Source organism: Channa argus, unplaced genomic scaffold (assembly GCF_033026475.1).
Source record: "Channa argus isolate prfri unplaced genomic scaffold, Channa argus male v1.0 Contig081, whole genome shotgun sequence".
NCBI lineage: Eukaryota > Metazoa > Chordata > Actinopteri > Anabantiformes > Channidae > Channa > Channa argus.
In genome coordinates this window covers 97836-113035 of record NW_027125300.1, presented here as the reverse complement: position 1 = coordinate 113035, position 15200 = coordinate 97836, and the positions used below count along the sequence as shown (strand labels likewise).

The following is a 15200-nucleotide window of genomic DNA, read 5'->3' as shown; positions in this document are numbered from 1 at the left end:
CATGGAAATATCATTGCAACAGCTTTTATTTAGCCAGAAATCAAGAGTGTAAGTTTTTATGCGCTTAAAAGCATTTTCAGGCCGAATGAGCAAATATGCTTGTTTCTGCCAATTGCAGCAAAATACTGAAGGGAAAGTGGGTTTGCCTTCATATTTGACCCAGAACAACTCAGTTCAGCATGGCAATATCATTGCAACAGCTTTTATTTTGCCAGAAATCAAGAGTGTAAATTTGTATGCGCTTAAAAGCATTTTCAGGCCAAATGAGCTGATTTCTGCCAATTGCAGCAAAATACTGAAGGGAAAGTGGGTTTGCCTTCATATTTGATCAAGAACAACTCAGTTCAGCATGGAAATATCATTGCAACAGCTTTTATTTAGCCAGAAATCAAGAGTGTAAGTTTTTATGCTCTTAAAAGCATTTTCAGGCCGAATGAGCAAATATGCTTGTTTCTGCCAATTGCAGAAAAATACTGAAGAGAAAGTGGGTTTGCCTTCATATTTGACCCAGAACAACTCAGTTCAGCTTGGAAATATCATTGCAACAGCTTTTATTTAGCCAGAAATCAAGAGTGTAAGTTTTTATGCGCTTAAAAGCATTTTCAGGCCGAATGAGCAAATATGCTTGTTTCTGCCAATTGCAGCAAAATACTGAAGGGAAAGTGGGTTTGCCTTCATATTTGACCCAGAACAACTCAGTTCAGCATGGAAATATCATTGCAACAGCTTTTATTTAGCCAGAAATCAAGAGTGTAAGTTTTCATGCGCTTAAAAGCATTTTCAGGCCGAAGGAGCAAATATGCTTGTTTCTGCCAATTGCAGCAAAATACTGAAGGGAAAGTGGGTTTGCCTTCATATTTGACCCAGAACAACTCAGTTCAGCATGGAAATATCATTGCAACAGCTTTTATTTAGCCAGAAATCAAGATTGGAAGTTTTTATGCGCTTAAAAGCATTTTCAAGCCGAATGAGCAAATATGCTTGTTTTTGCCAATTGCAGCAAAATACTGAAGGGAAAGTGGGTTCGCCTTCATATTTGACCCAGAACAACTCAGTTCAGCATGGAAATATCATTGCAACAGCTTTTATTTAGCCAGAAATCAAGAGTGTAAGTTTTTATGCGCTTAAAAGCATTTTCAGGCCGAATGAGCAAATATGCTTGTTTCTGCCAATTGCAGCAAAATACTGAAGGGAAAGTGGGTTTGCCTTCATAATTGACCCAGAACAACTCAGTTCAGCATGGCAATATCATTGCAACAGCTTTTATTTTAACAGAAGTCAAGAGTGTAAATTTGTATGCGCTTAAAAGCATTTTCAGGCCAAATGAGCTGATTTCTGCCAATTGCAGCAAATTACTGAAGGGAAAGTGGGTTTGCCTTCATATTTGACCCAGAAAAACTCAGTTCAGCATGGAAATATCATTGCAACAGCTTTTATTTAGCCAGAAATCAAGAGTGTAAGTTTTTATGCGCTTAAAAGCATTTTCAGGCCGAATGAGCAAATATGCTTGTTTCTGCCAATTGCAGCAAAATACTGAAGGGAAAGTGGGTTTGCCTTCATATTTGACCCAGAACAACTCAGTTCAGCATGGAAATATCATTGCAACAGCTTTTATTTAGCCAGAAATCAAGAGTGTACGTTTTGATGCGCTTAAAAGCATTTTCAGGCCAAATGAGCTGATTTCTGCCAATTGCAGCAAAATACTGAAGGGAAAGTGGGTTTGCCTTCATATTTGACCCAGAACAACTCAGTTCAGCATGGAAATATCATTGCAACAGCTTTTATTTAGCCAGAAATCAAGAGTGTAAGTTTTTATGCGCTTAAAAGCATTTTCAGGCCGAATGAGCAAATATGCTTGTTTCTGCCAATTGCAGCAAAATACTGAAGGGAAAGTGGGTTTGCCTTCATATTTGACCCAGAACAACTCAGTTCAGCATGGAAATATCATTGCAACAGCTTTTATTTAGCCAGAAATCAAGAGTGTAAGTTTTCATGCGCCTAAAAGCATTTTCAGGCCGAATGAGCAAATATGCTTGTTTCTGCCAATTGCAGCAAAATACTGAAGGGAAAGTGGGTTTGCCTTCATATTTGACCCAGAACAACTCAGTTCAGCATGGAAATATCATTGCAACAGCTTTTATTTAGCCAGAAATCAAGAGTGTAAGTTTTTATGCGCTTAAAAGCATTTTCAAGCCGAATTAGCAAATATGCTTGTTTCTGCCAATTGCAGCAAAATACTGAAGGGAAAGTGGGTTTGCCTTCATATTTGACCCAGAACAACTCAGTTCAGCTTGGAAATATCATTTCAACAGCTTTTATTTAGCCAGAAATCAAGAGTGTAAGTTTTTATGCGCTTAAAAGCATTTTCAGGCCGAATGAGCAAATATGCTTGTTTCTGCCAATTGCAGCAAAATACTGAAGGGAAAGTGGTTTTGCCTTCATATTTGACCCAGAACAACTCAGTTCAGCATGGAAATAGCATTGCAACAGCTTTTATTTAGCCAGAAATCAAGAGTGTAAGTTTTTATGCGCTTAAAAGCATTTTCAAGCCGAATTAGCAAATATGCTTGTTTCTGCCAATTGCAGCAAAATACTGAAGGGAAAGTGGGTTTGCCTTCATATTTGACCCAGAAAAACTCAATTCAGCATGGAAATATCATTGCAACAGCTTTTATTTAGCCAGAAATCAAGAGTGTAATTTTTTATGCGCTTAAAAGCATTTTCAAGCCGAATGAGCAAATATGCTTGTTTCTGCCAATTGCAGCAAAATACTGAAGGGAAAGTGGGTTTGCCTTCATATTTGACCCAGAACAACTCAGTTCAGCATGGAAATATCATTGCAACAGCTTTTATTTAGCCAGAAATCAAGAGTGTAAGTTTTTATGCGCTTAAAAGCATTTTCAGGCCGAATGAGCAAATATGCTTGTTTCTGCCAATTGCAGCAAAATACTGAAGGGAAAGTGGGTTTGCCTTCATATTTGACCCAGAACAACTCAGTTCAGCATGGAAATATCATTGCAACAGCTTTTATTTAGCCAGAAATCAAGAGTGTAAGTTTTCATGCGCCTAAAAGCATTTTCAGGCCGAAAGAGCAAATATGCTTGTTTCTGCCAATTGCAGCAAAATACTGAAGGGAAAGTGGGTTTGCCTTCATATTTGACCCAGAACAACTCAGTTCAGCATGGAAATAGCATTGCAACAGCTTTTATTTAGCCAGAAATCCAGAGTGTAAGTTTTTATGCGCTTAAAAGCATTTTCAGGCCGAATGAGCAAATATGCTTGTTTCTGCCAATTGCAGCAAAATACTGAAGGGAAAGTGGGTTTGCCTTCATATTTGACCCAGAACAACTCAGTTCAGCATGGAAATATCATTGCAACAGCTTTTATTTAGCCAGAAATCAAGAGTGTAAGTTTTCATGCGCTTAAAAGCATTTTCAGGCAGAATGAGCAAATATGCTTGTTTCTGCCAATTGCAGCAAAATACTGAAGGGAAAGTGGGTTTGCCTTCATATTTGACCCAGAACAACTCAGTTCAGCATGGAAATATCATTGCAATAGCTTTTATTTAGCCAGAAATCAAGAGTGTAAGTTCTTATGCGCTTAAAAGCATTTTCAAGCCGAATTAGCAAATATGCTTGTTTCTGCCAATTGCAGCAAAATACTGAAGGGAAAGTGGGTTTGCCTTCATATTTGACCCAGAACAACTCAGTTCAGCTTGGAAATATCATTTCAACAGCTTTTATTTAGCCAGAAATCAAGAGTGTAAGTTTTTATGCGCTTAAAAGCATTTTCAGGCCGAATGAGCAAATATGCTTGTTTCTGCCAATTGCAGCAAAATACTGAAGGGAAAGTGGTTTTGCCTTCATATTTGACCCAGAACAACTCAGTTCAGCATGGAAATAGCATTGCAACAGCTTTTATTTAGCCAGAAATCAAGAGTGTAAGTTTTTATGCGCTTAAAAGCATTTTCAAGCCGAATTAGCAAATATGCTTGTTTCTGCCAATTGCAGCAAAATACTGAAGGGAAAGTGGGTTTGCCTTCATATTTGACCCAGAAAAACTCAATTCAGCATGGAAATATCATTGCAACAGCTTTTATTTAGCCAGAAATCAAGAGTGTAATTTTTTATGCGCTTAAAAGCATTTTCAAGCCGAATGAGCAAATATGCTTGTTTCTGCCAATTGCAGCAAAATACTGAAGGGAAAGTGGGTTTGCCTTCATATTTGACCCAGAACAACTCAGTTCAGCATGGAAATATCATTGCAACAGCTTTTATTTAGCCAGAAATCAAGAGTGTAACTTTTTATGCGCTTAAAAGCATTTTCAGGCCGAATGAGCAAATATGCTTGTTTCTGCCAATTGCAGCAAAATACTGAAGGGAAAGTGGGTTTGCCTTCATAGTTGACCCAGAACAACTCAGTTCAGCATGGCAATATCATTGCAACAGCTTTTATTTTGCCAGAAATCAAGAGTGTAAATTTGTATGCGCTTAAAAGCATTTTCAGGCCAAATGAGCTGATTTCTGCCAATTGCAGCAAAATACTGAAGGGAAAGTGGGTTTGCCTTCATATTTGACCCAGAACAACTCAGTTCAGCATGGAAATATCATTGCAACAGCTTTTATTTAGCCAGAAATCAAGAGTGTAAGTTTTTATGCGCTTAAAAGCATTTTCAGGCCGAATGAGCAAATATGCTTGTTTCTGCCAATTGCAGCAAAATACTGAAGGGAAAGTGGGTTTGCCTTCATAGTTGACCCAGAACAACTCAGTTCAGCATGGCAATATCATTGCAACAGCTTTTATTTAGCCAGAAATCAAGAGTGTAAATTTGTATGCGCTTAAAAGCATTTTCAGGCCGAATGAGCAATTATGCTTGTTTCTGCCAATTGCAGCAAAATACTGAAGGGAAAGTGGGTTTGCCTTCATATTTGACCCAGAACAACTCAGTTCAGCATGGAAATAGCATTGCAACAGCTTTTATTTAGCCAGAAATCAAGAGTGTAAGTTTTTATGCGCTTAAAAGCATTTTCAGGCCGAATGAGCAAATATGCTTGTTTCTGCCAATTGCAGCAAAATACTGAAGGGAAAGTGGGTTTGCCTTCATATTTGACCCAGAACAACTCAGTTCAGCATGGAAATATCATTGCAACAGCTTTTATATAGCCAGTAATCAAGAGTGTAAGTTTTTATGCGCTTAAAAGCATTTTCAGGCCGAATGAGCAAATATGCAGTTGACCCGGGTTCGATTCCCGGCCATCGCAGTTGTCTTCTATTTAGCGATTTGAAAATTGTGCGGTCTTTCGGTACTTTCGAAATCTCAAAGCAAAGCATCTTCTCTAGATTGAAGAGATCAAACTTTGATCAGGCTCAAGAAAATGCGCTAGGAAAAGAGTCAAGAGTTGTTGTTTTCAAACAATCACGGCTCTAAATGACCTTCATTCCATCGTTACGTTTGGCCTCGTTAAGATTGTCATCTTCCTGGGGATGTATGAAAACCACTACAGCAATGGTGTCTGACACTGCTTACTCTGTTGGAGCGGGTCTTTACATGAACAAGCAGGGATCCGAGAGTCCTTGAGAGCCAAATCTGCAAATGCTTCTTTAAAGGTGTTGAAGACGGCTCTTTTTCCTATTCCCATGTGTATGGCTTATGCGCCAGTGCAGCTGGGGATGTAGCTCAGTGGTAGAGCGCATGCTTTGCATGTATGAGGCCCTGGGTTCAATCCCCAGCATCTCCATGCGCTTTAACGAAATGATAGTGTCTTTGTTTCTCAGCTGAGAGTGGAAAATAACTGACTTGGGCTTACTTCTTGACCATGGCAAGGCAATGTGACTGGGTGAACTAGCAAACTATTTTTGAGAATATTTTAACGACAAAGAAGTCCATTTGACATGACTTACCTGCCAGACCCTGGGATCAATTCCTGGCATCTCCATGTACTTAAAAAATTACAGTCTGTTTATTCGACACCTGTGACAGAGTGGATCTCATTCAGCCTGAGGTTCATCCGGGTTTTCAAGTTGCAAAAATTTGAATGACTGTGCCTCCTTGTCCTCCAACTATGCCCAGCTAACTATTGCTCTACCCACTGCCAATTACCTGGATTACGTGTGTTGAGACAGTCACCAATTGGAAGAGAACATTATGCTTTGCCTTATCCCACCCCACCCTAAACTAAGATGCTATCTTTAAGCTCTGATTGGCTGAACAAACCTGATCCAGGTAGTAGGTATTGTGTACAGCCGAAATTGTCAGAAAACAAGCAAGACGAGGGTCCTTGACAACCAAGTCTGGGAATGCTTGCTTACGGGTATTTGAGACTGCTCTATTTCCACTTCCCATTTGATCTTAATCTGTCATGATGTTGGGGATGTAGCTCAGTGGTAGAGTGCATGCTTTGCATGTATGAGGGTTCAATCCCCGGTATCTCCATGTGCTTTAACTAAATGACAGTCTGTTTGTTTCTCACCTGAGAGTGGAAAATGAGTGTCTTGGGCTTACTTCATGACTGTTGCAAGGCAATGTGACTGGGTGCACTAGCCAACTATCTTTGAAACTAAAATGAAGTCCATTTAACATGACTTGCCTTCCATCTCCATGTACTTTTAAAAATGACAGTCTGTTTATATGTCACCTGTGAGAGAGCGGATCTGATTCAGGTTGAGGTTCATCCGGGTTTTCAAGTTGGAAAAATTTTCATGACTGATCAGTCAGAATATTTACTGACTTGTACTGTATACTTTACCAATTTGATTTCTTAAGAGAATAAAAAAAAGGTGTGTTTGAAGTGGTGGTGGTATAGTGGTGAGCATAACTCCCTCCCCAGCCGTTGACCACAGTTTGATTCCCTGCCCTTGCAGTTGTCTTCTGTTTAGCGATTTGAAATTTGTGTGGTTTTTCGATACTTTAGAAATGTCAAAGTAAACATGTTTGTAGGGTAAAGAGAACAAGCTTTGATCAGGCTAAAGAAAATGCGCTAGGAAAAGAGTCAAGAGTTGTTGGCTTTAAACAATCACGGCTCTAAATGACCTTCATTCCATCGTTAGGTGTGGCCTCCTAATGATCGTCATCTTCCTGGGGATGTATGAAAGCCACTACAGCAATGGTGTCTGACACTGCTTACTCTGTTGGAGCGGGTCTTTACATGAACAAGTAGGGATCCAAGAGTCCTTGACAGCCAAATCTGCACATTCTTCTTTAAAGGGATTGAAGACGGCTCTATTTCCTATTCCCATGTGTATGGCTTGCATTGGTGTGCAACCAGAGTTGTAGCTCAGTGGTAGATGGCATGTGTTGCATGTAGAAGGCCCTGGGATCAATCCTTGGCATCTCCACATGCTTTTAAAAATGCCAGTCTGTTTATTTCTCACTTGTGAGAGAGCGGATCTGATTCAGGTTGAGGTTGATCCGGGTTTTAAAGTTGCAATAAGTTTCATGAAAGAAGCTAATGTACTAAATCTATACTGTCAACGGTCAATGAATCTCTGCAACAAGGGCAGCATCAGAACCAATATTCAGCGCACTGCAGACAAGAGCCAACTATCTTTGAAACTTAACGAAACTCTTTCAACTAAAAAGAAGTCCATTTGACATGACTTACCTTCCAGACCCGGATGACTGAGACTCTTTACTGACTTGTACTTTATACTCTACCGATTAGATTTTTTAAGAGAATGAAAATAAAATGCTTTTGAAGCGATGGTGGTATAGTGGTGAGCATAGCTGCCTTCCAAGCAGTTGACCCGGGTTCGATTCCCGGCCATCGCAGTTGTCTTCTATTTAGCGATTTGAAAATTGTGCGGTCTTTCGGTACTTTCAAAATCTCAAAGTAAGCATCTTCTCTAGAGTGAAGAGATCAAACTTTGATCAGGATCAAGAAAATGCGCTAGGAAAAGAGTCAAGAGTTGTTGTTTTCAAACAATCACGGCTCTAAATGACCTTCATTCCATCGTTAAGTTTGGCCTCCTAATGATTGTCATCTTCCTGGGGATGTATGAAAACCACTACAGCAATGGTGTCTGACACTGCTTACTCTGTTGGAGGGGGTCTTTACATGAACAAGTAGGGATCCGAGAGTCCTTGACAGCCAAATCTGCAAATGCTTCTTTAAAGGTGTTGAAGAAGGCTCTTTTTCCTATTCCCATGTGTATGGCTTATGTGCCAGTGCAACTGGGGATGTAGCTCAGTGGTAGAGCGCATGCTTTGCATGTATGAGGCCTTGGGTTCAATCCCCAGCATCTCCACATGCTTTAACAAAATGATAGTGTCTTTGTTTCTCAGCTGAGAGTGGAAAATAACTGACTTGGGCTTGTTTCATGACCATGGCAAGGCAATGTGACTGGGTGAACTAGCCAACTATCTTTGAGAACATTTCAATGACAAAGAAGTCCATTTGACATGACTTACCTGCCAGACCCTGGGATCAATTCCTGGCATCTCCATGTACTTAAAAAATGACAGTATGTTTATTCGACACCTGTGAGAGAGTGGATCTCATTCAGGTTGAGGTTCATCCGGGTTTTCAAGTTGCAAAAATTTGAATGACTGTGCCTCCTTGTCTTCCAACTATGCCCAGCTAACTATTGCTCTACCCACTGCCAATTACCTGGATTACGTGTGTTGAGACAGTCACCAATTGGAAGAGAACATTATGCTTTGCCTTATCCCACCCCACCCTAAACTAAGATGCTATCTTTAAGCTCTGATTGGCTGAACAAACCTGATCCAGGTAGTAGGTATTGTGTACAGCCGAAATTGTCAGAAAACAAGCAAGACGAGGGTCCTTGACAACCAAGTCTGGGAATGCTTGCTTACGGGTATTTGAGACTGCTCTATTTCCACTTCCCATGTGATCTTAATCTGTCATGATGTTGGGGATGTAGCTCAGTGGTAGAGCGCATGCTTTGCATGTATGAGGGTTCAATCCCCGGTATCTCCATGTGCTTTAACTAAATGACAGTCTGTTTGTTTCTCACCTCAGAGTGGAAAATGAGTGGCTTGGGCTTAGTTCATAACCGTTGCAAGGCAATGTGACTGGGTGCACTAGCCAACTATCTTTGAAACTAAAATGAAGTCCATTTAACATGACTTGCCTTCCATCTCCATGTACTTTTAAAAATGACAGTCTGTTTATATGTCACCTGTGAGAGAGCGGATCTGATTCAGGTTGAGGTTCATCTGGGTTTTCAAGTTGGAAAAATTTTCATGACTGATCAGTCAGAATATTTACGGACTTGTACTGTATACTTTACCAATTTGATTTCTTAAGAGAATAAAAAAAAGGTGTGTTTGAAGTGGTGGTGGTATAGTGGTGAGCATAGCTCCCTCCCCAGCCGTTGACCACGGTTTGATTCCCTGCCCTTGCAGTTGTCTTCTGTTTAGCGATTTGAAATTTGTGTGGTTTTTCGATACTTTAGAAATGTCAAAGTAAACATGTTTGTAGGGTAAAGAGAACAAGCTTTGATCAGTCTAAAGAAAATGCGCTAGGAAAAGAGTCAAGAGTTGTTGGCTTTAAACAATCACGGCTCTAAAGGACCTTCATTCCATCGTTAGGTGTGGCCTCCTAATGATCGTCATCTTCCTGGGGATGTATGAAAGCCACTACAGCAATGGTGTCTGACACTGCTTACTCTGTTGGAGCGGGTCTTTACATGAACAAGTGGGGATCTGAGAGTCCTTGACAGACAAATCTGCAAATTCTTCTTTAAAGGGATTGAAGACGGCTCTATTTCCTATTCCCATGTGTATGGCTTGCATTGGTGTGCAACCAGAGTTGTAGCTCAGTGGTAGATGGCATGTGTTGCATTTAGAAGTCCCTGGGATCAATCCCTGGCATCTCCACATGCTTTTAAAAATGCCAGTCTGTTTATTTCTCACTTGTGAGAGAGCGGATCTGATTCAGGTTGAGGTTGATCCGGGTTTTAAAGTTGCAATAAGTTTCATGAAAGAAGCTAATGTACTAAATCTATACTGTCAACGGTCAATGAATCTCTGCAACAAGCGCAGCATCAGAACCAATATTCAGCGCACTGCAGACAAGAGCCAACTATCTTTGAAACTTAACGAAACTCTTTCAACTAAAAAGAAGTCCATTTGACATGACTTACCTTCCAGACCCGGATGACTGAGACTCTTTACTGACTTGTACTTTATACTCTACCGATTAGATTTTTTAAGAGAATGAAAATAAAGTGCTTTTGAAGCGATGGTGGTATAGTGGTGAGCATAGCTGCCTTCCAAGCAGTTGACCCGGGTTCGATTCCCGGCCATCGCAGTTGTTTTCTATTTAGCGATTTGAAAATTGTGCGGTCTTTCGGTACTTTCGAAATCTCAAAGTAAGCATCTTCTCTAGAGTGAAGAGATCAAACTTTGATCAGGATCAAAAAAATGCGCTAGGAAAAGAGTCAAGAGTTGTTGTTTTCAAACAATCACGGCTCTAAATGACCTTCATTCCATCGTTAAGTTTGGCCTCCTAATGATTGTCATCTTCCTGGGGATGTATGAAAACCACTACAGCAATGGTGTCTGACACTGCTTACTCTGTTGGAGCGGGTCTTTACATGAACAAGTAGGGATCCGAGAGTCCTTGACAGCCAAATCTGCAAATGCTTCTTTAAAGGTGTTGAAGACGGCTCTTTTTCCTATTCCCATGTGTATGGCTTATGTGTCAGTGCAACTGGGGATGTAGCTCAGTGGTAGAGCGCATGCTTTGCATGTATGAGGCCCTGGGTTCAATCCCCAGCATCTCCACGTGCTTTAACAAAATGATAGTGTCTTTGTTTCTCAGCTGAGAGTGGAAAATAACTGACTTGGGCTTGCTTCATGACCATGGCAAGGCAATGTGACTGGGTGAACTAGCCAACTATCTTTGAGAACATTTTAACGACAAAGAAGTCCATTTGACATGACTTACATGCCAGACCCTGGGATCAATTCCTGGCATCTCCATGTACTTAAAAAATGACAGTCTGTTTATTCGACACCTGTGAGAGAGTGGATCTCATTCAGGCTGAGGTTCATCCGGGTTTTCAAGTTGCAAAAATTTGAATGACTGTGCCTCCTTGTCTTCCAACTATGCCCAGCTAACTATTGCTCTACCCACTGCCAATTACCTGGATTACGTGTGTTGAGACAGTCACCAATTGGAAGAGAACATTATGCTTTGCCTTATCCCACGCCACCCTAAACTAAGATGCTATCTTTAAGCTCTGATTGGCTGAACAGACCTGATCCAGGTAGTAGGTATTGTGTACAGCCGAAATTGTCAGAAAACAAGCAAGACGAGGGTCCTTGACAAACCAAGTCTGGGAATGCTTGCTTACGGGTATTTGAGACTGCTCTATTTCCACTTCCCATGTGATCTTAATCTGTCATGATGTTGGGGATGTAGCTCAGTGGTAGAGCGCATGCTTTGCATGTATGAGGGTTCAATCCCCGGTATCTCCATGTGCTTTAACTAAATGACAGTCTGTTTGTTTCTCACCTGAGAGTGGAAAATGAGTGTCTTGGGCTTACTTCATGACTGTTGCAAGGCAATGTGACTGGGTGCACTAGCCAACTATCTTTGAAACTAAAATGAAGTCCATTTAACATGACTTGCCTTCCATCTCCATGTACTTTTAAAAATGACAGTCTGTTTATATGTCACCTGTGAGAGAGCGGATCTGATTCAGGTTGAGGTTCATCCGGGTTTTCAAGTTGGAAAAATTTTCATGACTGATCAGTCAGAATCTTTACTGACTTGTACTGTATACTTTACCAATTTGATTTCTTAAGAGAATAAAAAAAAAGTGCGTTTGAAGTGGTGGTGGTATAGTGGTGAGCATAGCTCCTTCCCCAGCTGTTGACCACGGTTTGATTCCCTGCCCTTGCAGTTGTCTTCTGTTTAGCGATTTGAAATTTGTGTGGTTTTTCGATACTTTAGAAATGTCAAAGTAAACATGTTTGTAGGGTAAAGAGAACAAGCTTTGATCAGGCTAAAGAAAATGCGCTAGGAAAAGTGTCAAGAGTTGTTGGCTTTAAACAATCACGGCTCTAAATGACCTTCATTCCATCGTTAGGTGTGGCCTCCTAATGATCGTCATCTTCCTGGGGATGTATGAAAGCCACTACAGCAATGGTGTCTGACACTGCTTACTCTGTTGGAGCGGGTCTTTACATGAACAAGTAGGGATCCAAGAGTCCTTGACAGCCAAATCTGCAAATTCTTCTTTAAAGGGATTGAAGACGGCTCTATTTCCTATTCCCATGTGTATGGCTTGCATTGGTGTGCAACCAGAGTTGTAGCTCAGTGGTAGATGGCATGTGTTGCATGTAGAAGCCCCTGGGATCAATCCCTGGCATCTCCACATGCTTTTAAAAATGCCAGTCTGTTTATTTCTCACTTGTGAGAGAGCGGATCTGATTCAGGTTGAGGTTGATCCGGGTTTTTAAGTTGCAATAAGTTTCATGAAAGAAGCTAATGTACTAAATCTATACTGTCAACGGTCAATGAATCTCTGCAACAAGCGCAGCATCTGAACCAATATTCAGCGCACTGCAGACAAGAGCCAACTATCTTTGAAACTTAACGAAACTCTTTCAACTAAAAAGAAGTCCATTTGACATGACTTACCTTCCAGACCCGGATGACTGAGACTCATTACTGACTTGTACTGTATACTCTACCGATTAGATTTTTTAAGAAAATGAAAATAAAATGCTTTTGAAGCGATGGTGGTATAGTGGTGAGCATAGCTGCCTTCCAAGCAGTTGACCCGGGTTCGATTCCCGGCCATCGCAGTTGTCTTCTATTTAGCGATGTGAAAATTGTGCGGTCTTTCGGTACTTTCGAAATCTCAAAGTAAGCATCTTCTCTAGAGTGAAGAGATCAAACTTTGATCAGGATCAAAAAAATGCGCTAGGAAAAGAGTCAAGAGTTGTTATTTTTAAACAATCACGGCTCTAAATGACCTTCATTCCATCGTTAAGTTTGGCCTCATAATGATTGTCATCTTCCTGGGGATGTATAAAAACCACTACAGCAATGGTGTCTGACACTGCTTACTCTGTTGGAGCGGGTCTTTACATGAACAAGTAGGGATCCAAGAGTCCTTGACAGCCAAATCTGCAATATCTTCTTTAAAGGGATTGAAGAAGGCTCTATTTCCTATTCCCATGTGTATGGCTTGCATTGGTGTGCAACCAGAGTTGGAGCTCAGTGGTAGATGGCATGTGTTGCATGTAGAAGGCCCTGGGATCAATCCCTGGCATCTCCACATGCTTTTAAAAATGCCAGTCTGTTTATTTCTCACTTGTGAGAGAGCGGATCTGATTCAGGTTGAGGTTGATCCGGGTTTTAAAGTTGCAATAAGTTTCATGAAAGAAGCTAATGTACTAAATCTATACTGTCAACGGTCAATGAATCTCTGCAACAAGCGCAGCATCTGAACCAATATTCAGCGCACTGCAGACAAGAGCCAACTATCTTTGAAACTTAACGAAACTCTTTCAACTAAAAAGAAGTCCATTTGACATGACTTACCTTCCAGACCCGGATGACTGAGACTCATTACTGACTTGTACTGTATACTCTACTGATTAGATTTTTTAAGAAAATGAAAATAAAATGCTTTTGAAGCGATGGTGGTATAGTGGTGAGCATAGCTGCCTTCCAAGCAGTTGACCTGGGTTCGATTCCCGGCCATCGCAGTTGTCTTCTATTTAGCGATTTGAAAATTGTGCGGTCTTTCGGTACTTTCGAAATCTCAAAGTAAGCATCTTCTCTAGAGTGAAGAGATCAAACTTTGATCAGGATCAAAAAAATGCGCTAGGAAAAGAGTCAAGAGTTGTTGTTTTCAAACAATCACGGCTCTAAATGACCTTCATTCCATCGTTAAGTTTGGCCTCCTAATGATTGTCATCTTCCTGGGGATGTATGAAAACCACTACAGCAATGGTGTCTGACACTGCTTACTCTGTTGGAGCGGGTCTTTACATGAACAAGTAGGGATCCGAGAGTCCTTGACAGCCAAATCTGCAAATGCTTCTTTAAAGGTGTTGAAGACGGCTCTTTTTCCTATTCCCATGTGTATGGCTTATGTGCCAGTGCAACTGGGCATGTAGCTCAGTGGTAGAGCGCATGCTTTGCATGTATGAGGCCCTGGGTTCTATCCCCAGCATCTCCACATGCTTTAACAAAATGATAGTGTCTTTGTTTCTCAGCTGAGAGTGGAAAATAACTGACTTGGGCTTGTTTCATGACCATGGCAAGGCAATGTGACTGGGTGAACTAGCCAACTATCTTTGAGAACATTTTAACGACAAAGAAGTCCATTTGACATGACTTACCTGCCAGACCCTGGGATCAATTCCTGGCATCTCCATGTACTTAAAAAATGACAGTCTGTTTATTCGACACCTGTGAGAGAGTGGATCTCATTCAGGCTGAGGTTCATCCGGGTTTTCAAGTTGCAAAAATTTGAATGACTGTGCCTCCTTGTCTTCCAACTATGCCCAGCTAACTATTGCTCTACCCACTGCCAATTACCTGGATTACGTGTGTTGAGACAGTCACCAATTGGAAGAGAACATTATGCTTTGCCTTATCCCACCCCACCCTAATCTAAGATGCTATCTTTAAGCTCTGATTGGCTGAACAAACCTGATCCAGGTAGTAGGTATTGTGTACAGCCGAAATTGTCAGAAAAAAAGCAAGACGAGGGTCCTTGACAACCAAGTCTGGGAATGCTTGCTTACGGGTATTTGAGACTGCTCTATTTCCGCTTCCCATGTGATCTTAATCTGTCATGATGTTGGGGATGTAGCTCAGTGGTAGAGTGCATGCTTTGCATGTATGAGGGTTCAATCCCCGGTATCTCCATGTGCTTTAACTAAATGACAGTCTGTTTGTTTCTCACCTGAGAGTGGAAAATGAGTGTCTTGGGCTTACTTCATGACCGTTGCAAGGCAATGTGACTGGGTGCACTAGCCAACTATCTTTGAAACTAAAATGAAGTCCATTTAACATGACTTGCCTTCCATCTCCATGTACTTTTAAAAATGACAGTCTGTTTATATGTCACCTGTGAGAGAGCGGATCTGATTCAGGTTGAGGTTCATCCGGGTTTTCAAGTTGGAAAAATTTTCATGACTGATCAGTCAGAATCTTTACTGACTTGTACTGTATACTTTACCAATTTGATTTCTTAAGAGAATAAAA

General features: G+C 40.9%; 8 non-coding genes across 8 annotated transcripts; all 8 read left to right on the top strand.

The window, feature by feature from the left end:
• The first annotated feature begins 5666 nt into the window (after positions 1-5666).
• On the top strand, positions 5667-5738 carry trnaa-ugc (transfer RNA alanine (anticodon UGC)). The gene has a single exon. It is a non-coding gene; the product is annotated as a tRNA-Ala (tRNA).
• Positions 5739-7696: 1958 nt separating this feature from the next.
• trnag-ucc (transfer RNA glycine (anticodon UCC)) lies at positions 7697-7768 on the top strand. The gene has a single exon. It is a non-coding gene; the product is annotated as a tRNA-Gly (tRNA).
• Positions 7769-8172: 404 nt separating this feature from the next.
• On the top strand, positions 8173-8244 carry trnaa-ugc (transfer RNA alanine (anticodon UGC)). The gene has a single exon. It is a non-coding gene; the product is annotated as a tRNA-Ala (tRNA).
• Positions 8245-10202: 1958 nt separating this feature from the next.
• trnag-ucc (transfer RNA glycine (anticodon UCC)) lies at positions 10203-10274 on the top strand. The gene has a single exon. It is a non-coding gene; the product is annotated as a tRNA-Gly (tRNA).
• A 404-nt stretch (positions 10275-10678) lies between these two features.
• Positions 10679-10750, top strand: trnaa-ugc (transfer RNA alanine (anticodon UGC)). Its single transcript has one exon. It is a non-coding gene; the product is annotated as a tRNA-Ala (tRNA).
• Positions 10751-12709: 1959 nt separating this feature from the next.
• On the top strand, positions 12710-12781 carry trnag-ucc (transfer RNA glycine (anticodon UCC)). The gene has a single exon. It is a non-coding gene; the product is annotated as a tRNA-Gly (tRNA).
• An 837-nt stretch (positions 12782-13618) lies between these two features.
• Positions 13619-13690, top strand: trnag-ucc (transfer RNA glycine (anticodon UCC)). The gene has a single exon. It is a non-coding gene; the product is annotated as a tRNA-Gly (tRNA).
• Positions 13691-14094: 404 nt separating this feature from the next.
• On the top strand, positions 14095-14166 carry trnaa-ugc (transfer RNA alanine (anticodon UGC)). The gene has a single exon. It is a non-coding gene; the product is annotated as a tRNA-Ala (tRNA).
• The last annotated feature ends 1034 nt before the right edge of the window (positions 14167-15200 follow it).